At 45.3% G+C, this 24,034-nt stretch overlaps 2 protein-coding genes across 2 annotated transcripts in view; one reads left to right on the top strand and one right to left on the bottom strand.

Moving 5' to 3' along the window:
* Window positions 1-16,690, bottom strand: part of LOC132864477 (zinc finger protein 271-like) — a 79,584-nt gene extending 62,894 nt beyond the window's left edge. The window contains exon 1 of the mRNA XM_060897898.1: window positions 16,529-16,690. The gene's annotated coding sequence lies outside the window, so the exon portion shown is untranslated. The remainder of the gene's footprint in view (window positions 1-16,528) is intronic.
* The window catches only part of LOC132864475 (NLR family CARD domain-containing protein 3-like), a 1,256,659-nt gene that overhangs the window by 334,020 nt on the left and 898,605 nt on the right, over window positions 1-24,034 (top strand). The window lies entirely within an intron of this gene.

Here is a 24,034-nt window from a genome sequence, read left to right as displayed (position 1 = left end):
ACTATCCAGCTTTTTCAAAGGACAATTATTATTTTTTTTATTTTATTCCTAAAGGGTCAAATTTTATTTTGGGTTATTGTAAATACTTTTCAATTCTACTACTAAAAGAAAGGAAAAACGTATATCCCTGTGTGGTGTCTTTTACTTGCACTGTGTTTTTCTCTCTCTCCAGAGCCTAGAGTCTCAAATCTTGTATATTAAGAAACTGGCCTATCATCGACGTGTACATACCCAGTAGTGGGTTACACTAACATGTTTGCCATGTTGTATCAGTTTATTTAAGAAATTGCACAGAGTCATGTTCGTGTCATCAGCACTTTAAATTTATCTTCTAAAATAACAGACTGTACTCATATCACAACCGGTTTATTTCACCACTGGAGATCAGATCACACAAGACATGAGTTACATGTCTCATTTTAAGGATTTAAGTAGGGGATTTAAAAGCAGTGCCAGCGGGGCTTTGTGGCTCAGGTGGATAAGGCGCCATACCATAAATCCGGGGACCCGGGTTCGATTCCGACCTGCGGTCATTTTCCGAGCCCTCCCTGTTTTTCTCCTGCTCATTAAAAGCAGTGCCAGCAAACATAAGTGCAATCAATTCAACTAATAGTTAAAAAATAAAGGGTTTACAAAACAAGTTGGAGAATTCATTTGAAAAATTTTAGTAAGCTTTCTTGTTTTTTTGCCATTTTTTCCACAGCGCAAGCTAACGGCTACAAAAACCCAGTGTTCTATTGAGTGGAAGTATACACCCCATGTCCGTCCGTCTTCCCCTTTCGCATAGATTTTGCGGATGTCATAGGAGAGAAATCAACAACAGATATCAAAATCAAAACCGAACACTAAACAAAATTTTATTTACTTATTTAATTTATTGTTTGATTTTTTTTTCCCTTTGTGATGGTCACGGAGGTGATCTGATCCATTTAAATAGCTGCCGGAACACCGAATGAAATGAAAATAGCTGCCGGATCCGACAACGGAGGTTCCGGATCTTGTTCCGTCATGTTCCGGCTCAAATTAAGCCCTGATTTTCGGCCTATAGGCTATTGAATAACTTGATGTTACGGTACATATTCAGCCAGTTTTTCTCTGGGCTGTTATAAATGATTTTGTTTTGCATTTTTAAAAATAACTCTCCTTCCAAGATGAACTTTATTCTTCGTCTCTGATGTTATAGTGTTAATGGTCTGAATAACGTTTAATGTTTTTATCTGATATGATGTTAACTGGCAGGCGCACTTTCTGCCTGTTTTTTTCTTTGAGCGGTTGTTGTTTTTTCACTAGACACGTTGTTTTTACTACCGTACCTGTCTTTGGAGATGATATACCTATAGCCTACTTGACCTCTAATTTGATGAAATAAAATTCGACAAAAATGAAGAATGACACTCCTCGATGATGACTACAGCTTTAATAACAAAGATGAAAGAGCCATGGGGCGATAATAAGCCCTACCGGTAAAAATATTCTAAAAGCAAACTGATTAATGCATCAGTAATAGGCTACTAATATTAGTTATAATAATAATATAGGCTATTAGTAATAACGATAGTGATAGTATTAAAGATAGTAGTAGATATTTAAAATAAATCAGACTAGGCTACTGACAGGGCAAAGGGCGCGTTATCACTGCTCAGCTGTTCGTTTATTAAATAAACAATGCAGTCGCGCAGTAACCACGCGCCGCTTATCAGATAGAATCACAGATTCTATGGATAGAATAACCCTTCAAAAAAGTGCGACTTGTAGTCCAGTGCAACGTATAGTCCGGAAAATACGGTACTTTGTCTTATTTTCATATTTGATTTATTTTATATAAAAATCTCCTTCTCACCCCCGGTGGGGGGGTGGTATCCATGTCATCCTCAAGCTCGGGTCCTCTACCAGAGGCCTGGGAGTTTGAGGGTTCTGCGCAGTATCTTCGATGTTCCTAGTACTGCGCTCTTCTGGACTGAGGCTTCAGATGTTGTTCCTGGGATTTGCTGGAGCCACTCTCCCAGTTTGGGGGTTACTGCCCCAAGTGCCCCCACTACCACAGGGACCACGCAACCCTTGACCTTCCACATCCATTCCAGCTGCTCTTTCAACCCTTGATACTTCTCAAGTTTCTCATGTTCCTTCTTCCTGATGTTGGCGTCAGCTGGGATCGCCATATCTATCACCACCACCCTCTTTTGCTCTTTGTCCACCACCACTATGTCCGGTTGGTTAGCCAGGATCTGTTTGTCAGTCTGGAAGCTGAAGTCCCACAGAACCTTGGCCCTGTTGTTCTCAGCCACCTTCTGTGGTATGGCCCATTGGGACTTGGGTACTTCTATTCCATACTGGTTGCAGATGTTCCTGTATACTATCCCAGCCACTTGGTTGTGCCTCTCCATGTACGCTGATCCAGCTAGCATCTTACACCCTGCTACTATGTGCTGGACTGTTTCAGGGGCTTCTTTGCACAGTCTGCATCTTGGGTCTGATCTACTCTGGTAGATCCTAGCCTCTATGGCTCTTGTGCTTATGGCCTGTTCTTGTGCTGCCATGATTAGTGCCTCTGTGCTGTCTGTCAGTCCTGCATTATCCAGCTACTGGTAGGATTTCTTGATATCAGCCACTTCCTCTATCTGACAGTGGTACATGCCATGTAGGGGTTTGTCCCTCCAGGTTGTCTGTTCCTCCTCCTCCTCTGCACTCTCATCAGGGTTCTGCTGCCTGAGGCATTCACTTAGCAATTCATCCTTTGGGGCCATCTTTCTGATGTATTCTCGGATTTTCGATGTTTCATCCTGGACCGTGGTCTTGATGCTCACTAGCCCTCGGCCTCCCTCTTTCCGCTTAGTGTATAGTCTCAGGGTGCTGGACTTGGGGTGGAACCCTCCATGCATGGTGAGGAGCTTTCTAGTCTTGATATCTGTGGCTTCTATCTCCTCCTTTGGCCAGTTTATGATGCCAGCGGGGTATCTGATGACTGGTAGTGCGTACATGTTGATGGCTCGGACCTTGTTCTTACCATTTAGCTGACTTTTCAGGACCTGCCTTACTCTCTAGAGGTATTTGGCTGTGGTTGACTTCCTTGTCTTGTGGCCTCTTCATGGTTTCCATTAGCCTGTAGGATGCCAAGGTACTTGTAGCTGTCTTGGATATCACCTATGTTGCCCTCTGGTAGGTCAATCCCCTCAGTCCGGATCATCTTGCCTCTCTTTGAGACCATCCGGCCACACTTGTCCAATCCGAATGACATCCCTATGTCATCGCTGTAGATCCGGGTGGTGTGGATCAGCGAGTCTATTTCTCGCTCGTTCCTGGCATACAGCTTGATGTCAAACATGTAGAGCAGGTGGCTGACTGTTGCCCCACTACGGAATCGGTACCCGTAGCCGCTCTTCGTGATGATCTGACTGAGGGGGTTCAGGCCTATGCAGAACAGCAGTGGTGATAGCGCATCTTCTTGGTATATGCCGCACTTGATGTTGACTTGGGCAATGGGTTTTGAGTTGGCCTCTAGGGTTGTCTTCCACATTTCCATTGAGTTCTGGATGAAGGTCCTTAGGTTCCTGTTGATCTTATACAGTTCCAGACATTCCAGTATCCATGTGTGTGGCATTGAGTTGTAGGCTTTCTTGTAGTCAATCCAGGCAGTGCACAGGTTGGTCTGTCTCTTCTTACAGTCTTGGGCAACTGTTCTATCGACCAGTAGCTGGTGCTTGGCTCCTCTAGTGTTACTGCCAATTCCTTTCTGTGCCTCGCTCATGTATTGAGCCACATGCTTACTCATTTTTGCCGCAATGATGCCTGACAGGGCCTTCCATGTTGTGCAGAGACAGGTAATTGGCCGGTAGTTGGATGGGATGGGTCCCTTCTGGGGGTCCTTCATGATTAGGACTGTCCTGCCTTGGGTTAGCCATTCTGAGTGGGTCCCATCCCTCAGCAGCTGGTTCATCTGCGCTGCTAGGCGTTCATGGAGTGCAGTTAGCTTCTTCAGCCAGTACGTATGGATCATATCGGGGCCTGGTGCTGTCCAGCTCTTCATCTTTGACACTCTTTCTTGGACGTCTGCCATTGAGATGGTTACTGGTTCTTGTTCTGGGAGGTTGCTGTGGTCAGCTCTTAGGTCCACTAACCATTGGGCATCGGTGTTGTGTGATGCCTTTCTTTCCCATATGTCTTTCCAGTATTTTTCCACCTCAGCTCTTGGTGGGTCTGACCGGTTGTTGTTCCCCTGCCACTGAGAGTACACCTTGGCTGGTTCAGTGGAGAACAGCTTGTTTATTCTCCTGGCCTCTCCCTCCTTAGTGTATCTCTTCAACCGGGTGGCCAGAGCTGTTAGTCGCTGTTTGGCAGTTTCGAGTGCCTCTGGTATGGAGAGTGAGTTGTACTTCCTGGGTGCCCCTTTATTCACCATGTTCCCTTTCTGTAGTTCAGCTAGCTGGCTAACTTCTCTCCGTGCTGCCTTTATCTTGGCCTCTAATCGTCTCTTCCATGGTGGATACTGTTTGTTATGTCCCGAGCCCACCTTGTGTCCAAGCATCTCCATGATTACTGTTGCTGTACTGTGTATCAGCTTGTTGGTCTCAGTGATGGTTCTTGTGGAGATTGTCTTCAGAGCAGCATTCACATCTACTAGTAGATCTTCTGAAGGTACTTGGCAACTCAGCTTCGGTATTCGTCGGGGGCTCCAGGTTTCCAGTTGGGTCACGATCTTCCTTCTCAGGTCAGCAGCTTTTGTGTTGAGGCTGTTAGCTGTTGGGGCTTGGTACCCAATCTCTGGTTGTGGGGATGACGACATCTCCCCGCTGACCTGTCTTCCTGGCTCCCCCTTGCCGTAGCATCGTTGTTGTATTTCATTAATCTCTAGTTGTGATAGTAGATTTCGATTACGGATGTTGGAACACTGGGCTAATAGCGGTTTCTTTGTTAGCCTTGATTGTGGGTTTCGAAGTATCCAATGGTCCCACATTCACTGCATGTATCCCCTCTCTCTGGGATTGCTTGTATAGTAGCATTCCAGCAATTCCGTATTTTCTATCCTCATCCATCGATGTCTTGTTCCAGTAGCCCATTTCTCATCAGTTTGCCCTGGTTCCCTAGCAACTGATGCAGACCTTGTTGACCCAGGCGACGTCTGAGCCGGTATGACTATCAGTTATGTCTTCACTCATTCCTGAGGTAGGCTGATATATCATGAGGGGTCTTGCCTAAGGACCCTTACTGGATGATGTTTTGCCCCGACGGGGATACACACGTGTGTGTGTGTGTGTGTGTGTGTGTGTGTGTATATATTTTGTCTATTCTTGTGTTTAATTGGGTTTGATAATTATTTATAATAATGTAAAAAGAGTTCATTTATTAAGTAAAAATCGTAAGAATGATTACAATGTGTGTGATGTTTATTTATTAAGTCTTCAGTGGGTAGGCGGCCATAAGGCCTTTCGTCGAGGGGGGGATAATTATGGGCCCCAGATCCCCCTTTGCCTCGGGCTCCCAAATAGCTTGAAACGGGCCTGTTAATATATGCATGCATGCATGCATGCATGCATGCATGCATACGTGTTTTACAGGGATGGAGCATAAAAGGAGAGAGCAGAGAAAAGGAGCTCTCTCTCCCCGACCACAACACATGTGTGAGTGAGTGAGAGAGAAAGAAAGCAAGCAAGCTGAAAAGCTAAATAAAAAGTGGTTTAGCTAACATCAACTCTCGCCTGCCATGCTTCTGTGCTCCACCCACATCAGGAATTGCTACAGTGGTGCCGAAACCCGGGAGCACAGAAGGGAACCACCCCATGGAGTCCTCCCCATTCGAAGAACTCCTCCTTGCCCTCGCTACTGCCCAGCAGAACCAGCGTCAAGTGCTGATCACCCTCCAGAAGGAGCAGCAGCAACGCTTCGAAGCCTTGATGCTGGCCCAGCAGGAAGATCGCCAGCCGGTCCGGCACCTGCTCGCGTCAGCAGGGCCGTTGGCCACCGCTGCCACCACCCTCACGAAGATGGGACCGCAAGACGATCCGGAAGCGTTCCTCACGCTCTTCGAGCAAACAGCTGAGGCGTGGGGGTGGCCGCAAGCACAGCGCGCCTCCTCCCGCTCCTGACTGGCGAGGCGCAGCTCCCTGCTGACAGCCAACTGGTCTATGCTGACCTAAAGAAAACCATTCTACAGCGGCTCGGCCACTCCCCGGAGCAACATCGTCAGCGCTTCCGGACGCTGGCACCGGAGGAGGTCAGCCGGTCGTTTGCATTCGGCCAGCAACTCCGGGCCACCTGCCGGCGGTGGCTGAGGGCGGAAGACTGCGACGCTGACCAGATCATCGATCTGCTGGCACTGGAGCAGTTTATCTCTCGACTTCCGGAAGGAACATCGGAATGGGTCCAGTGTCACCACCCAGCATCGCTGGAACAAGCCACTGAGCTGGTGGAGGACCATCTGGAGGCGGCGCCGACAGCAGGCAGATGAGACGTCTCCCCTCACTTTGCTTCGCTTCTCTCTCTCTCCCTCCCCAGTCTCTTGTCCCCCTCTCCACCCCATTCCCCTGCCACGGAGACGGCGACTGGCTCCTCCCCAGCCGGCCCGTTGCACCTGTGGTGTCCTCCCATCTCCCTCTTCTGTGTCTGTGTTGTCTCCCCCTCAGGTGAGGGACACCCATAACACCAGTGTAGAGGGAAAGCCTGGGCCGGTGTGCTGGCGTGGCGGGGAGTTGGAGCATCTCCAAAGTCAGAGCTCCGCTAGGGAGGTGGGTGCTGTAATCAGGATCCCCGATGCACCAGAAACCACCCCCGATCGGGCTGGAGCATATCGCATACCAGTGAGTATTCAAGGGGATACATATCACGCTTTGGTGGATTCCAGTTGTAATCAGACCTCAATTCACCAATGCCTGGTGCAAGGTGAGGCATTGGGGGGAGCACAAGCGGTGAAAGTGTGCACGCATGGGGATGTTCACCATTACCCTTTAGTGTCCGTCCATATTCTATTCTGGGGCCAAATGCATAGAATAAAGGTGGCAGTTAGTCCCCGTCTTACCCACTCGTTGATTTTGGGTACTGATTGGCTGGATTTAAAAAACTAATGGAATATTTAACACATAGTGGGTCCTGCCCTAGTAGGTCATGGGAAGATCCCGGTGTGGCATTGGCGGGAGAAGCTGTCACAGAGCCATCTACGTCAACACCGCGTCAGAGTGAGGAGCAGCCTGCTCCTCCTCCCTCTCTCAGGGATTCCCTTGGGGATTTCCTGTTAGAGCAGTCGCAAGATAAGACTCTGCGGCATGCGTTTGACCAAGTGAGAGTAATCAATGGTCAAACTCTTCAGCCAAGTGCGGCACTGACCTTCCCCTATTTTGCCATTATTAAAGATAGATTGTACCAAGTGACGCAGGACACTCAAACTAAGGAATGAGTAACCCAGTTGTTAATCCCAAAGAGCCAAAGGGAATTCGTATTCCATGTGGCTCACTTTAATCCCATGGCTGGACACTTGGGGCAAGACAAAAACACTAGCCCGAATAATGGCCTGGTTCTATTGGCCAGGGATTCGCGGGGATGTCCGTCGATGGTGTGAGGCATGCCGTGAATGCCAATTGGTAAATCTTGCAGCCACTCCAAAGGCGCCGTTGTGCCCTCTTCCTCTAATCGAGTCCCAGTTTGAGCAAATTGGGATGGATCTCGTCAGGCCATTAGATCGGTCAGCACGGGGATACCGCTTTATTTTAGTTCTAGTGGACTATGCAACGCGATATCCAGAAGGAGTGCCTCTCCACAATATCTCAGCACGCAGTATTGCAGAAGCACTCTTCCGCTTTATCTCCCACGTCGGGATTCCGAAAGAAATCCTGACAGGCCAAGGCACTTCATTTATGTCACGCACACCACGTGAGCTGTATGGGTTACTGGGGATTAAGTCTATCCGCACCAGTGTCTATCACCCACAAACAGATGGCTTAGTAGAGCGATTTAACCAAACACTCAAACATAATCCGGAAATTCGTAAGTGAAGATGCGTGTAATTGGGATAAGTGGCTCGGGCCCCTATTATTCGCAGTACAAGAGGTCCCGCAAGCCTCCACGGGGTTTTCTCCCTTTGAATTATTATATGAACGTAAGCTGCGTGGCATTCTGGATGTGCTGCGGGAAAACTGGGAGGAGGGACCTTCACCTAGTAAAAATGAAATCCAGTACGTTCTTGACCTGCATGCAAAACTCCACACCCTCACGCACCTAACCCAGGAGAATTTGCAGCAGGCACGAGAACATCAAAGCCGGCTATATGACAGGGGCACGTGCCTTAGAGAGAAGTTCATGCCAGGAGACAAAGTGCTCATATGATTGCCCACGTCGAGTTCTAAATTAGTCACCAAGTGGCAAGGGCCCTTCGAGGTCACACAGCGAGTCAGGGACACCAACTATGAGGTGAAGCAAACAGATGGGGCGGGGCACTGCAAGTCTACCACCTCAACCTTTTAAAACGCTGGAATGAGGGGGTTCCCATGGAGTTGGCATCGGTAGTCCCAGAGAAGGCGGAGCTGGGGCCGGAGGTAAAAAAAGATAACATCTCTGACCACTCCGGTCCCTTGTGGAGACCACCTCTTGCCGGCCCAACTCACAGAGGTAGCCAAGTTGCAGAAGGAATTTTCCAACGTGCTCTCGCCCCTTCTTGGTAGTACCCACCTCATAAAAACACCACATCGAAACGCCCCCAGGGGTGGTAGTGTGTAGTCACCCTTACCGCTTGCCTGAACACAAGAAAAAGGTGGTTTGGGACAAACTCAAGGCCATGCTCAAAATGGGCATAATCGAGGAGTCCCACAGTGACTGGAGCAGCCCAGTGGTCCTGGTTCCCAAGACCGACAGGTCAGTCCAGTTCTGTGTGGACTATAGAAAGGTCAACGCGGTGTCTAAATTTGACGCATACCCAATGCCTCGCATTGAGGAGTTGGCTTGATCGGTTAGGTGCTGCTGGGATATTGGCAGATCCCCTTGACTCCACTATCCCGAGAAAAAAAACTGCCTTTTCCACACCGTTTGGATTACACCAATTTGTCACATTCCCTTTTGGGTTGCTTGGGGTGCCCGCTACGTTCCAGCGGCTTAAGGACAGGGTCCTCCGCCCTCATGCTGCCTATGTGGCCGCCTATCTAGATGACATTATAATTTACAGTAATGATTGGCCGCGGCACCTGGAACAACTGAGGGCCGTTCTAAAGTTGCTGAGGCGAGCAGGCCTCACAGCTAACCCCCAAAAAAAAGTGTGCAATTGTTAGATGGATAGGGTCCTCCTCCGATAGGGCGATGGATAAGGTCCTCCACCCCCACGCCACCTATGCGGCCGCCTACCTCGACGACATCATTATCTATGGTAATGACTGGCCGAGGCACCTCCAACATCTGAGGGCCATCCTTAGGTCGCTGAGGCGAGCGGGTCTCACAGCCAACCCGAAGAAGTGTGCGATTGGGCGGGTGGAAGTACGGTATCTGGGGTTCCACTTGGGCCATGGGCAGGTGCGTCGCCAAATTAACAAGACCACAGCGATTGCGGCCTGCCCGAGGCTCAAGACTTAAAAGGAGGTGAGATGGTTCTTGGGGCTGGCCAGCTATTATCGTAGGTTTATACCTAATTATTCGGACATCACCTGCCCACTAACCGATCTCACTTAGAAGGGGGCTCCAGATCCGGTCCAGTGGACGGAGCAGTGCCAACAGGCCTTCTCTGAGGTAAAAGCTACACTGTGTGGGGGGCCACTTTTACACTCCCCTGAGTTCTCTCTCCCCTTTATTTTGCAGACTGATGCATCGGACAAATGGCTGGAGGCCGTTTTGTCCCAGGAGGTGGAGGGCGATGAGCGCCCCGTGCTGTACATCAGCCGGATACTCTCAATGCATGAAAGCAGGTACAATACAATTGAGAAGGAGTGTCTCGCCATCAAGTGGGTGGTCCTCGCCCTTCAATACTACCTGCTGGGGCGCCCTTAAAGTTTTGTCTAAGTCTTTCACTCTCTGTTCGGACCATGTGCCCCTCCAGTGGCTCCACCGCATGAAGGATGCCAATGCGTGGATCACCCGTTGGTATCTCGCCCTCCAGCCATTTAAGTTCAAGGTGATCCACAGGCCGGGGGTGCAGATGGTGGTGGCGGACTTCCTGTCCCGTCAGGAGAGTCAGCTTCAGACGGCTCCCCAGCCTGAGTCAGGCGGTGGGGGTATGTGGCAGCGGGGGCGTGGACAAGCAGCAGTCTGTGAATGGAGGGCGGGGTCGGGGAAGGCAAGTGACTAAGTCATTCCACCTGCTGTCAATTAACGCGTGTGTGTTTGTTCCAGGGAGGGAGCATAAAAGGAGAGAGAGAGAGAGAGAGAGAGAGCAGAGAACAGGAGCTCTCTCCCCGACCACAACGCATGTGTGAGTGAATGAGTGAGTGAGAAAGAAAGCTGAAAAGCTAAATAAAGTGGTTTGGCTAACATCGACTCTCACCTGCCATGCTTCTGTGCTCCACCCACATCAGGAATTGCTACAAACTTCTATAAACAGCACTAAACTAAAAGACAACATTTCGCCTGACAATCGTTTGCTTCAATTATTCTCACGTACTTTGCAGTTTTATGAGAGTATTTGCAATTATGTTTTTCAAACATCTTGGAGAATGCGTCACAGTTTTTCTTGAAGGTTTTGAGTGTCTCACCTGCTTCTGTTCCTTTTTTTTTTTTTACTGACCCAATAAAACAAACATCTCAGAAATAAAAAAAAATTGTGTAAAAAATTATGTTCCCTATGACACTTACACAGTCCTGTAACTTAAAGAAGCTGTGAGAGAACAACACAGTGAGGGGAATTCCAGCTCTTTTCAACAAGATCAGGAATAAGATCAGACACTTTCAGCTCCAAAACAGTTCACTGTGGTTGTTTTTTTTCCCCTTTCCAAAATCAGACAGCGTACTCGAGTATAACCAGAACCTGTTTGTCCTCGTCTTTGCCAATCTACTGCTTATACTTCAAAACTTCATTATGCTTCTTTGAAAATCTATTGAGATTGTTGTAAACCCAGCAAGATGATACATATTTGCACTCACAAATACAGGAAACATTTCTTTAGACATATTATTGTGCTCAAGTTGAGGTCAACTTAAAGAACGTAAAAACGCTGGTGATGGGACACCAGGGGCCTCATATACAAAGACCTGCGTGGATTTCCCACTAAATATGTGCGCACGTCAAAATCGGGAAATTTGCGTACGACCAAAAAAATCCGGATGTATCAATCAGTGCGTACAAAGGTTTCCACGCACTCTCCTGTTGTACATCCCAATCAACGTGGAATTCGGCGCACATGCACGAGCCCCGTTCCCCGCCCCCTCCCTCGATTATTCCACACTGAATATGTTAATTAGTATAAATAGACCTGCAGTAAGGCCCGCGTTAGGTAAAAGACATGGCAACTTTTACTAACACGTTAATGTTAATTAAATGTTAGAAATCTCACGTTAATCAAATTAACATTTAACATTTATTATTAACATTTAACATTAACATTTATTCGCGTTAATCCCTGCCTTTAGCACAGTGTAATAGAATTCACATACATCACTTAATTGTTCTGTCACCTCCAATTAAAGTGATGTTCAAAGTGTATGCTATGAGACATGCAACGGTCACTGATTGTATGCCACTGAATGTGAATGTAGCCTATACCAAGATAACGGTATGATTCGCATCGTCCGCAGTGCCTGCGCCACAATGAGTGTCTATTTGAGTTACATGGGTTTTGAAAAAACACCTTTAGTGCTCTAATGTGTACATTTTTTCAGGGACATCCTGTATTTGAGGAAATGTCTTCCTCTCTTAGTAGGCCCAATATTCCTAGCCACATGTAACCAGAAATAAAACGTGCACATATTTTCCACAATAGGATTTTAATGACAAATGTATTCTAGCAGGGTGCCAGGGAACAACAGGAGGCCCCCAGTCCATCCCACCCGAGCAGGAAGAGGACCCCCAGCCGAGCAGATCCAGCGTCACTGTCACCTGCCCCCCTTCTCCACCGCCTGCCCCTGTCGCCGGGTCCACAGGCCGGGTGCTGACGCACGTGGTCCTTGAGTCGCAGGGGGAAATTTTAAAGGGGATAGAGGCGATTAACGACAACCTCGAGGGAATCCGCGAGGAATTGAAGGAACTGAATAACACATTAAAAGAATATCTTAAAAAATTAATGGTGTCCCGTCTGCCCTTACCTTTTCACATTGTGGCTATTAAGCGCTGCCGGGTTTGTATGCCATGTCGCTGTGGCACCTCGTTGTGAGGCCCAGGGTCTGGGTCCTCCGGCAGGTCTCGCTCCATTATTGGCACGCCGTGCCGCTGCGCCACATTGTGTAACACGCCACACACCGTGGTTGTGTCTGATTTGTACGCACTTGGAAATCGTTTCATATATTGATCTTGGTAATTATGTGATAAGGCTACCCCACGCAACATCAACTAATAATATTTCAGTCTGACACCTCGCGGCAAATGCGCGAGGAAGATCTATTAAGCTAGCTGCAATGCATGGTCCTGCATGTGCATTCTTTAATTTAATTAATTAACCAATAGTCAATGGGAATAATATCGAAATGATATTGCTGGGGTTTCTCATTTCCCATAATTACAATATGGAAGGGATGGTTGATGGATCTGTTGGCATTTACCCAACAGTCTCGCATTATGTGTCTCGACAACGTCGTATGACTGACATACATTTCAATTCACGCATCCTGATGTTCCAATGCATTTTTGGATGCCTCTTATCGCCATGTCATGACTCTTGACCGAGTAGGCCTAAATGTAGTTGCGTTGCTCTGCCTCTAAGTGTCGCCAAGTACCAAGATGCACCAGAAATGTGCGTACACCAGCCATGAGGTTTGCGTAGAGTACCGCACTTTTCCACGCCAAGTCAATCTTTGTACATACGAATGTTTGCGCAGAAAGTGACGTACATACTTTGTACATGAGGCTCCAGGACATTGGACTTGTGAATGGTGTACATCTAGAAAACATAAACGAGTTTCAGTATCCTGGTAGCCCAATCACATGGGATGGTGACTGCAGCAAGGAAATTCGCTGGAGGATCAGGAAGGCATGTGGTGTGGAACAAGCTGTGGAATGCTGGTGAACGGAGTCTACGGACGATGCTACAACTGCTACGTGTTTGTGTTTTCAGCATGTTGCTATATGCCTCCAAAACTTGGAAGCTGAAGAAAGAGGATGAGCAAAGACTGAAAGCATTTGAGATGAAGTGTTAGAGAAGGTTACTTGATATGAAGTGATTCCATTATGTGACGACAAAAAGATCAGGCAGCGTGTGCACCTGGAAGATGAAGATGATGTGAGAACTATCAAGAGGAGGAAAGTTCGGCTGTTTATTTGGACACGTGTAGAATTAAGGACAACCGGTTGTTGAAGATAATTGTGCTTGATACGGCCGATGGACGCAACAAAAAGGGGCGGGCTGAGATGTGCATGGATTGATGGCGTCGCAATAGACAAACATGATGAAGAAGCAGCCTTTATTGGTCACATGCACACTCAAGCACAGTGAAATTTGTCCTCTGCATTTAACCCATCTGAATTAGCAAACACACACGTGCGAGCAATGAGCACACACACACACACACACACACACCCAGAGCAGTGGGCAGCCATGCTAACAGCGCCCGGGGAGCAGGTGGGGGTTAGGTGCCTTGCTCAAGGGCACTTCAGTCCAAGGCCACCCCATGTTAACCTAATCACACGTCTCTAAAACCTTCAGCAGATGACGGAGACTGCACAAGACTGAGAACAGTGTCAGAAAATGAAGCATCAACAGGATTTTTGAGCCCACAGACTACTGATAATGATGATACTCACTGTGTCTGCGAATAACTTTTACTAAAGCATTTTAATAACTTCTGACAATTTGAAAAATGAAAAAATTTTAAATTCTGAAAATACAACATATGAAGCCTTAAAGCTCAACTGCCTTTCAGATTTTTCAAGCGTGGGTCAGAAAAAGAATTTTCCCCGCCACCCAATTATTTTCGTTTAGTGACCGAAAGCTACTGAATTCAAATCATAGACTTCCAATTTTATTAGTTTTTTTTTTAAAACAGAACAATTAATGAATTTATCATCTTCACGTGGCCCTAAATTCTCTGCTATTTTTTCCTGCTTCACCATGACCCAATTCAAGATACTACGTCATGCATCACGTGGTGGGCTTTCCCCGTTCACGCAAGGCATTGTGGGATACAAATTTGAAACAGGAGAGAAAAATGGAGGACGTGAGTGTGCGAATGAAACGTGAAAGAGCGACTACAGTAACGGAAAGAAAGAGAGAAGAAAAGATGTTATGTTCTATACGAAGGAAAGGAAACACAGGACCAAACTAATAAATATGGGCGCTCAGCGAGCACCTCAGTGTGATCAGCTGTTCGTTTAGCGACAGAATGATGGAACTGTCAGTGCACGCTCAAAGGGAAACCTGTAGATGGCAGTAATGCAACACTGTGGATGCCAGCTGCCGTAAAACCCAAAAGAAGAAGAAGGTAAACCTGCGCATGCGCACACGGACTTCCTCTGTCTGCTTGACTGCGCCAAGCGAGCGATTTCATGCACATTATTTGCTTTAATCCCCTCAAATTAAATAACTTCCCAGCCACAGAATGGCCTGATATTTTGTGAGATATTACAGAAATAAACAGATCACAATCACCACATTTCAGACGGAACTAAATTTCACCGATTTTATGAAATCAAAAGTCTGTCTTGCTTTAAAGTTACAGATTACTATAAATTACTACTTACACCACCACCCTGTTGAATTCTTGAATGTGATTGGTCAGAAGGTGTTGATTAATTCTCTATAACAGCAGCTCTGACTGTAGCAAAACTGCACATCAAAGGGGCTCGTTCTAATGCGATGTCGTTCCTATCCACAGATTAAAAATATGCAATCACTGATATGGTGAAGTTTTCTGGAAGGAGTCTCCAGTGTAAGTGCTTTGTAACAATCAGCTGTAACAATGTTTTCAAACATCTCCAGGACAGAGGAGTTTACGCTTTTTTGTGGTTTATCACCAACATGACAAACTGAATTTTTCAGCTTATTGACTACTGAGAGAGAGAAAATAAAGTGAGGCTGGTGTGACAGGTACAGCTGCAATAACAAGTGAGAAAAGGAACTAACAAGTTTTGGAGACAGCAGCACGGTGGTGTAGTGGTTAGCGCTGTCGCCTCACAGCAAGAAGGTCCAGGTTTGAGCCCCGTGGCCGGCGAGGGCCTTTCTGTGCGGAGTTTGCATGTTCTCCCCGTGTCCGCGTGGGTTTCCTCTGGGTGCTCCGGTTTCCCCCACAGTCCAAAGACATGCAGGTTAGGTTAACTGGTGACTCTAAATTGAGCGTAGGTGTGAATGGTTATGTGTCAGCCCTGTGATGACCTGGCGACTTGTCCAGGGTGAACCCTGCCTCTCATCCAGAGTCAGCTGAGATAGGATCCAGCTCACCTGCGACCCTGTAGAACAGGATAAAGCGGCTACAGATAATGGATGGACGGATGGAAGGAAAGAAGTTTCGGAGACATTTCACAATGCTGGCAAAGAGCTGTGATATCAAAATAATCAACTTTGGGGTGGAGCACATTATTGCAGCACTGATCATGTTCCTACAGATGGACTGGTTTGAGTATTTCAGAAGCTGCTGATCTCCTGGGGTTTTCACACAACGGTCTCTAGAGTTTATAGAGAACGGTGCAAAAGAAAAAAAAAGCCAGTGAGTGAGTGAGTGAGAGTTCTGTGGCTGGAAACAAACACTAGTTCACGCCTAGACATAATGGTCAAGATTGACAGCGTCTAGTACTGGAAGAAGAAACGCCTTGTTGATAAGAGAGGGTCAGAGGGAAATGGACAGATTGGTTGGAGATGTTCTGCCAGGAAGGATATAGTAACTCATATAATCACTCTTTACAACCGTGGTGAGCAGAAAAGCATCTCAGCAACAGAAAAGCAACAGCAGAAGAACACACTGGGTTCCGCTCCTGCAGCCAAGAACAGCGATCTTACAATCAACAACACGTTCCTATTAAAGTGGCCGGGGAGTGTACACATACATACACACACGTTGAGTTTGTTTTGAATATATATATATATATATATATATATATATATATATATATATATATATATATATACACACACACACACACACACATTTGAATGAAATGTTGAGTTTGTTTTGAATATAACAATAAACAGTAATTAACTAAAATTACTAACTCAGCAGCACCTGTTAGTAATCCATTCAAACTGTTCACAAAAAAAAAAAACAATGCAAAAACAGTAATAAATATATTCGCTGGAATTCAGCTTTCATTTATTAAGGCTGAATCCCAAACGCCTCCCACTTGGCTATCCAGTGCACTCAACATGGCGGAGATATTGTTACTTCACAGCCTCGGTAGTGCACTTAAAAAGGAAGCAGAACTCCGTTTAGGATTCAGCCACAGATCGTTAGCCGAGCAGCTCAGCTAGCGCGGTTCGGTTTAACTCACCTGGGTTTTTAAAGCAGAACTCAAACATTAACTGGTTCCGAGATTTCACTCGATCACATCTTTTTGTGTGTGAAACTGTTTCAGAAATATTTTTATGCAGAAACGAGGACCATTAGCTGCGAGAAAAGCAGCTGGCTAATAAACACTAATGCAGTGCTGCTGCTTCTTCTTTGTGTTGGTTGGCATGGCAACTTTCCGGCTCGTTATCGCCACCTACTGTGCGGGAGGTTTTAATAACAAAAAGAAATGTAAAATAAACACCACTTATTCTAACAGTCTCTTTTCTTCAATGCACTTATTTAAAATACTTCTACTTCCTCTGCTAAAGAAGCTACGCTGTTAACTGTTTGCTTGGATGACTCTTCTCCGTGTGCAACCACATCGTCCGCCACCATGCTGGATGATCTACAAATCCAAAATGCTGTCTCGCGCCAGCAGTAACTCATCTCATCTCATTATCTGTAGCCGCTTTATCCTTCTACAGGGTCGCAGGCGAGCTGGAGCCTATCCCAGCTGACTATGGGCGAAAGGCGGGGTACACCCTGGACAAGTCGCCAGGTCATCACAGGGCTGACACATAGACACAGACAACCATTCACACTCACATTCACACCTACGCTCAATTTAGAGTCACCAGTTAACCTAACCTGCATGTCTTTGGACTGTGGGGGAAACCGGAGCACCCGGAGGAAACCCACGCGGACACGGGGAGAACATGCAAACTCCACACAGAAAGGCCCTCGCCGGCCACGGGGCTCGAACCCAGGACCTTCTTGCTGTGAGGCGACAGCGCTAACCACTACACCACCGTGCCGCCCCCAGCAATAACTGTATATGTTAAAGCCGTCCGATTATACATTGCATTTAGCCTCATTACCACCGATTGAATCCCCTGATACTGTGAACTCTCTCGTTCTACAAAAAAATTACGGTGGCGGAGGCATAAAAACAGGCATAAATAAACCAAAGTTACTGGGTTACTGGAACAGCATCGCTAATATCTCACCTGGCAACGCTGACCCACATTGTTCTCCTTGTGTATCCAAACTCACTAAGGTTTCTTGTGCTGCTTCTAATCTGGCTTTCTTGGCAGATCTTTCATTTATCCGTTGCTTCTTGATACTGCGAGATGATTTTTCGTCTTGATCTTATCGTGTCCTAATGTGAGTGTTGGTGCCCGATCTGGATTGGTTTTATTGCGTACTGTAGGTTTGCCGGAGCTCCTGCAAGGTGAAAAGCAGAGTGTTCATGCTAAAGCTCAACATTTCAATTTAATCAGCAGAAAACACAGCTTTAATTAGCAATGAACTCTTACCAGATATAAAGTGGTCACCACACACACAGACGTAATTAGCTTTTTCCTTAGTTAAGTCCTTACAGTGTATGTTTTTGAACCACAGCGTATGCACGGCATTCTCTGGACAGCTCTTCATCTGTTTTGTCGGCATTTTTAATTATGTTGGGAATTCTGAAGAACTGTTTCTCTTTGTCACGAGTAGCATTATTACCGCAATTATATCCCCCATACAAAGTCAGCACTGTCTTTCTTCAAAGGCAACAAAATTAAAAGAAAACCATGAAGCATTTCAGCAGATCACACATGAAGAGCCATTATCTTGGTTGTTGTTATCATCTACCATGGCCGACTTCTGGTTTGGAAAATAAGCGTGACATCACATGCACACGAAGAATAGTGTTTGTACTCGTGTTGTCTTGGACTTTGATTGTTGATTTTAAGATATTCAGCTGGCATTGTTTCTGCTCCAACATGACACTCATGTAGTGTTTTAATTATAAATGTTGTTCATTCAGGTTTTTAGCATTTACTCACTTATTTTTCATATTCATCTTCAGTAGACGCTTTATCCTGTTTGATCTGGAGCCAATCCAAGGAACACTGGGAGCGAGGTGGGAATAAACCCTGGATGGGATGTCAGTTCTTAACACGACTCCAGAATATGCACATACATTCACATGCTCATTCACACCTAGGGGCAATTTAGCATAGCAAATCCACCAACTGGCATGTTTTTGGGATGTGGGAGGGAACTGAAAAACTCAGAGGAGACCCATGAGGACACAGGGGAGAGTAGGTGGTTGGGGGACAAACTCTACAGACAGTGGTGTTTCATATGTTCTCTGGATCAGGATCAAACCAGGGACTCTGGAGCTGTGAGCTGGCAATGCCACTTGCTGCCAACCCTTACTGTGAGATTTTAAAGAGGGAAGGAAATTATGAAACCAATCCCTTACTTATTATTATGGGATTTAAAAAATTAAAGAAATGATGGAACAAATTAGAAATTTAGTGCAGTGTTCCAGTTATGGAGAAGCTGGGAAGAGCTCTCCATATCCTTTGAAAACAAGGAGAGGTGGAAATTTTCTTACACAACCATAATCCTAACATTTCTGTTTGTGTGTCCATCTTCTCACCCTTTTCTCTCACCTAAGTACACAATATGTGGCTGTGGGGTTTTGTGTTCATTCAGCATTAGTGAGATGAGGCACTGATGTTGGGTGAGGAGGTCTGGGGTGCAGTCAGTGTTCCAGTTCATCCTGAAGGTGTTCAGTGGGGTTGAGTTCAGTCAGGGCTCTGTGCAGGACACTCAAGTTCTTCACTTCACTCTTAACACACCATGTCTTCATGGAGCTCGATTTGTGCACAGGGCCATCATCATGCTGGAACAGGTTTGGGCTTCTTAGTTCCACTGAAGGGAAATTGTAATGTTACAGCATAAAGTTGTCCAGTCACAAATCAAGCCCAAGCCTAAACGGTATGATTTAGCCCACCCACTGGACCCTAATGTGTCTTTTTATGTCTTTGTGAAACAATTCAATAACTGTGCCTGTATTATGTTGCATAAAAGTTTGTGTTCTTTACAACAAATATATTCAGTGTCAGTTTTCCGCTTGGCACACAGCACCAGATCGCTGCCGAACCCTTTTTCCTGCTTTCCCAACTTTGCACTTGTAAAGTACCACTGATTCCATCAATAGAAACATGTGATAATTCGCTAGGACAGCACGGTGGTGTAGTGGTTCGCACTGTCACCTCACAGCAAGAAGGTTCTGGGTGCGAGCCCAGCGGTTGATGGGAGCCTTCTGTGCGGAGTTTGCATGTTCTCCCCGTGTCCGCGTGGGTTTCCTCCGGGTACTCCGGTTTCCCCCACAGTCCAAAGACATGCAGGTTAGGTTAACTGGTGACTCTAAATTGACCGGAGGTGTGAATGTGAGTGTGAATGGTTGTGTGTCTCTGTGTGTCGCCCTGTGATGATCTGGTGACTTGTCCAGGGTGAACCCCGCCTCTCAGCCATAGTCAGCTGGGAAAGGATCCAGCTCGCCTGCGGTCCTTTTTCTGAGGTTCATACAGATATTTGGTTTCTCTGCTCTCCATACTGACTTGAAGATCGTCTGACTAAATCCAGGCTAACAGGTACGTTTACATCGGCTACACTTAACTTCCAGTACCTGGCTATCTACGACATGACATCACATCCTGGACGCCATATTGGTTGCCCATGTGCAATAAAACTTGATGTGCTTTTGCAATTTTAAGCACTTAAAGTTGTTATGATCGTTAATCATGTGGCTGCACTCATGTGTATTATTATAATTAGGACTTGTACTATCAATATTGATCATGTTTTAATGCTGTACAGGTACCCTTCAAGTTTGTTTACAGTTATTTTTTGTATAGAGACAAACCATCATCAAAGGTTTGTATTTGAGTCTTTCCCTATCTGTCTATCTATCACAGTGAAATTATTTTCTTTGCATACTCAAGCTTGTTAGGAGGTTGGGGTCAGAGGTCAGGGTTAGCCATGATACAGCACCCCCTGGAGCAGAGATGTTTAAGGACCTGGCTCAAGGGCCCAACAGTGGCAGCTTGGCCCACTGAGTGCCACTTCTTCTAGAACTTCCAGTATGCTGTGCTGACATGTTTAACTGTGCATTACTGTTTAAAATATTGTTTATGTACAGTGCTTCAGTCACATGACTTTTTATTTTTTTTTACTGTAGCTTCCATATTTATGACCAGAGGCAGGAGAGCAAAAGCGATGTGGTTCATAGATGGTGTATAAATACCTTTATTCTATCCACGTTCACTGGATATGAGCAATTGCCTGTTCTGATTGGCTACTCTATTACTAGGCTATCAGCTCATATACCGTGAGTAGAGAAAAACAAAATGGTGGAGCATGTTGCTGAACCAACCGAGGACGAAATAAAAACCCTACTCGAAAACAAAACCCCAAAAATTGTTATCAAACATTTCAAAGAAACAGAAATAGCTAAAATAATATAGTCTCCCCCCACAAATATCTCCTGTTCCACACTCCAGCCCAGTCGGTGGCAGTAATGCCCCTTTAAATTGGTTTGCCAGGCTAAAAAAAAAAGAAGACCCTCCCCCTCAAAAAAGCAACACAATATGGAATACAAGTATTTGATGATAAGAACTTAGCTTTTTAATTGTTCAAGAATCATTATTTTTGCATTTTTCACAAATTGCTTCTGTCATTTTGCCGGTTTGTTTACATTCTAAGCAGAAATGATTTTGTCAGACATTTTGTATAAAGTTTTTATTTATCGAATTTTCAAAAAAATAAAAATGCTCTGTTTCTCAAAATCCAGTGAATGTGAATAGAATAAAACAGTTATTCCACTCAGTCTCATTGTACATGGATTATAGACAACTCGGTGCTACACAACTCATCGGCTATCAGCTCATGTACAACTCAATTTCATGGAATAACTGTTAAATATACCACTTTTGCCACTTTCTTTTATTTATCTTACTAATCAGTCCTTGAAAAAAAATCTCCCAGCCTTATTTGCCCAGTGGGCGAGCAGCACCCAAAACATACTCGCCTGAAAAACAATTCCACTTGCCCGGAGCTTCATTTTATTTTGGAGAGGACAGAATGCAGTTGATTTTTTTTTTTTTTATAGGTGAAGCATAATTATGATAAATCCACAAAACCATAACACCAATATATGCAGACACATTCAGAAAGAAAGAAGTTCTAGTAGAAGAGGAATGAATAATTTAGGGTATATTAAGCTGTGGAGAGTTTTGAATGAGTATAATAATAATGCTGGAGCTTTGTTTTTGTCATCAAAGGAACCCAGTCCTGTGCAAAATGTCACCGTGGAACCAGAGTGTAGAAATGAACCTACAGTTCAAGAGAGTTCTACACACACACACACACACTGAACTTTACAACAGCTGCAAGTATGTGAAATGGAAATAAATCAACTAAGGCAGGAAAAACTCATCTCATCTCATTATCTGTAGCCGCTTTATCCTGTTCTACAGGGTCGCAGGTGAGCTGGATCCTATCCCAGCTGACTACGGGTGAAAGGCGGGGTTCACCCTGGACAAGTCGCCAGGTCATCACAGGGCTGACACATAGACACAGACAACCATTCACACTCACATTCACACCTACGCTCAATTTAGAGTCACCAGTTAACCTAACCTGCATGTCTTTGGACTGTGGGGGAAACCGGAGCACCCGGAGGAAACCCACGCGGACACGGGGAGAACATGCAAACTCCACACAGAAAGGCCCTCGCCGGCCACGGGGCTCAAACCTGGACCTTCTTGCTGTGAGGCGACAGCGCTAACCACTACACCACCGTGCCGCCTTTATAGAAATATATTATACTAAAATATACTTTAAGTGAAAGTTATGTGTAATTTAGCACATAAAAGTACACTAAATACACTTCAAGTTGCACTTTTCTACGATTTAATTACAATTAAAATATATTTAGTACAAAATTAGTTGTTCCAAAATAGCATGCCTCAAGTTAACTAATCATAAACACACTTGAAGTATATTGGTGATTAGTGTGGCTTCAAGTACACAAAAGTATGCTAAATTTTAGTACACTTAGCACATTTATTTTTCACCAGGGCTAACTTTTGTTATCCGATCAGATGATTACCATTAAGTTTTACTCATCCTTGCACAGACTTTAGTCATCTTGGACAATCGGACATGAGGTTTTTCGAGCACTGCTACTTAAATCATTAACAAGTATAATATTTAACAATGCAACATGTAACACTCACCACCAGGGGGGAAGCAAAATGAAGAAAAATGGTATTACGGTGCATAAAACATGCAATGTAGCACAAAAAATACCAAGAAGGTTCTGGGTTCAAACCCAGTAACCGACAGGGGCCTTTCTATGTGGAGTTTGCATGTTCTCCCCGTGTCTGCGTGGGTTTCCTCTGGGTGCTCCAGTTTTCCCCCACAGTTAAGAGACCTACAGATTGGGTAAAATCCCCAGCCACTGGGGTTGTAAAAGTCAGTACATACTTAGTGCTGGTCCCAAGCCCGGATAGACTGGGGAGGGTTGTGTCAAGAAGGAGATCCGGTGTAAAAAATATGGCAAATCAAATATGAGGTACAGATCCACTGTGACGACCCCTAACGGGAGCAGAAGAAAGAAGTTCTTTATGGTGGAGAGATCTTTACTGTATTGTTACTGACAATATGGGTTTCATTTGGAATCTTTGCACCTGTGAATGAAGTATCTTATCATTAGCATAATTAAAATACACAAAAAATATATATCATGGCTTTCTTTAACAAAAGCAGTGAAGCCAAACAAAACATTCTCAAAGTCGAGCTGAAAGTCTCTGTCAACAAAATTCACAAAGAAACCAGAGCTGCCAAATGGGTGGAAGTCTCTGGATAGGAGTCACAAAATGTGCAGTTTACAACAACGTCCAGTTTAAATCTTGAGGAATGTAATTTTTAATTGGATAAAAAAATCATGAACAAGCTTGAAAGAGATTTCATTCAGCAGAAATTTGTTGGGTCGAGTCCAAACTTTTTTCTAACAGATGTTCTGTACAGATTTGTTCCACGTTGTGACTACATGGGAAGTAGAAACAAGGTCCTTTTGGAATAAAGCTTGTGTTCCTATTATTACTTTCTTTTTGACATATTTTTCCAGTTGATGTTTCTACCTAAGTGACACATTTGCGATTGATCTCCGGTTATTAGACACATCAACAGCTGAGCGAGAGCCACCACATTGGGACATTACACCTGACCATCACACCCATAAATGCTTGTTGAACATCTCATTCCAGATTTATTCCCCCTTTGCTGTTACAATAAGTTTGAGTCTTCTCTTCTGGGAAGCCTTTCCACTAGATTTTGGGGCGTGGCTGTGGGGATTTAAGTTCATTCAGCTACAAGAGCATTAGTGAGATCAGGTCCTGATCTTCCAGTTCATCCCTAAGGTGTTCAGTGGGGTTGAGTTCAGTCAGGGCTCTGTACAGGACACTCGAGTTCTTCACTCCAGCCTTCACACACCATGTCTTCATGGAGCTCGCTTTGTGCACAGGAACATTGTCACACTGATTTAGGCCTCTTAGTTGCAGTGAAGGGAAATTGTAATGTTACGGCATACAAAGACATTCTATACAATATATATGAATATCATTTATTTGTCCTATAGCACATACTGTAACTTACATATGTG

Source organism: Neoarius graeffei, chromosome 17, assembly GCF_027579695.1.
Source record: "Neoarius graeffei isolate fNeoGra1 chromosome 17, fNeoGra1.pri, whole genome shotgun sequence".
Classification (NCBI taxonomy): Eukaryota; Metazoa; Chordata; class Actinopteri; order Siluriformes; family Ariidae; genus Neoarius; species Neoarius graeffei.
The sequence above is the reverse complement of the archived record's forward strand: the minus strand, read 5'-3'. Positions and strand labels throughout refer to the sequence as shown.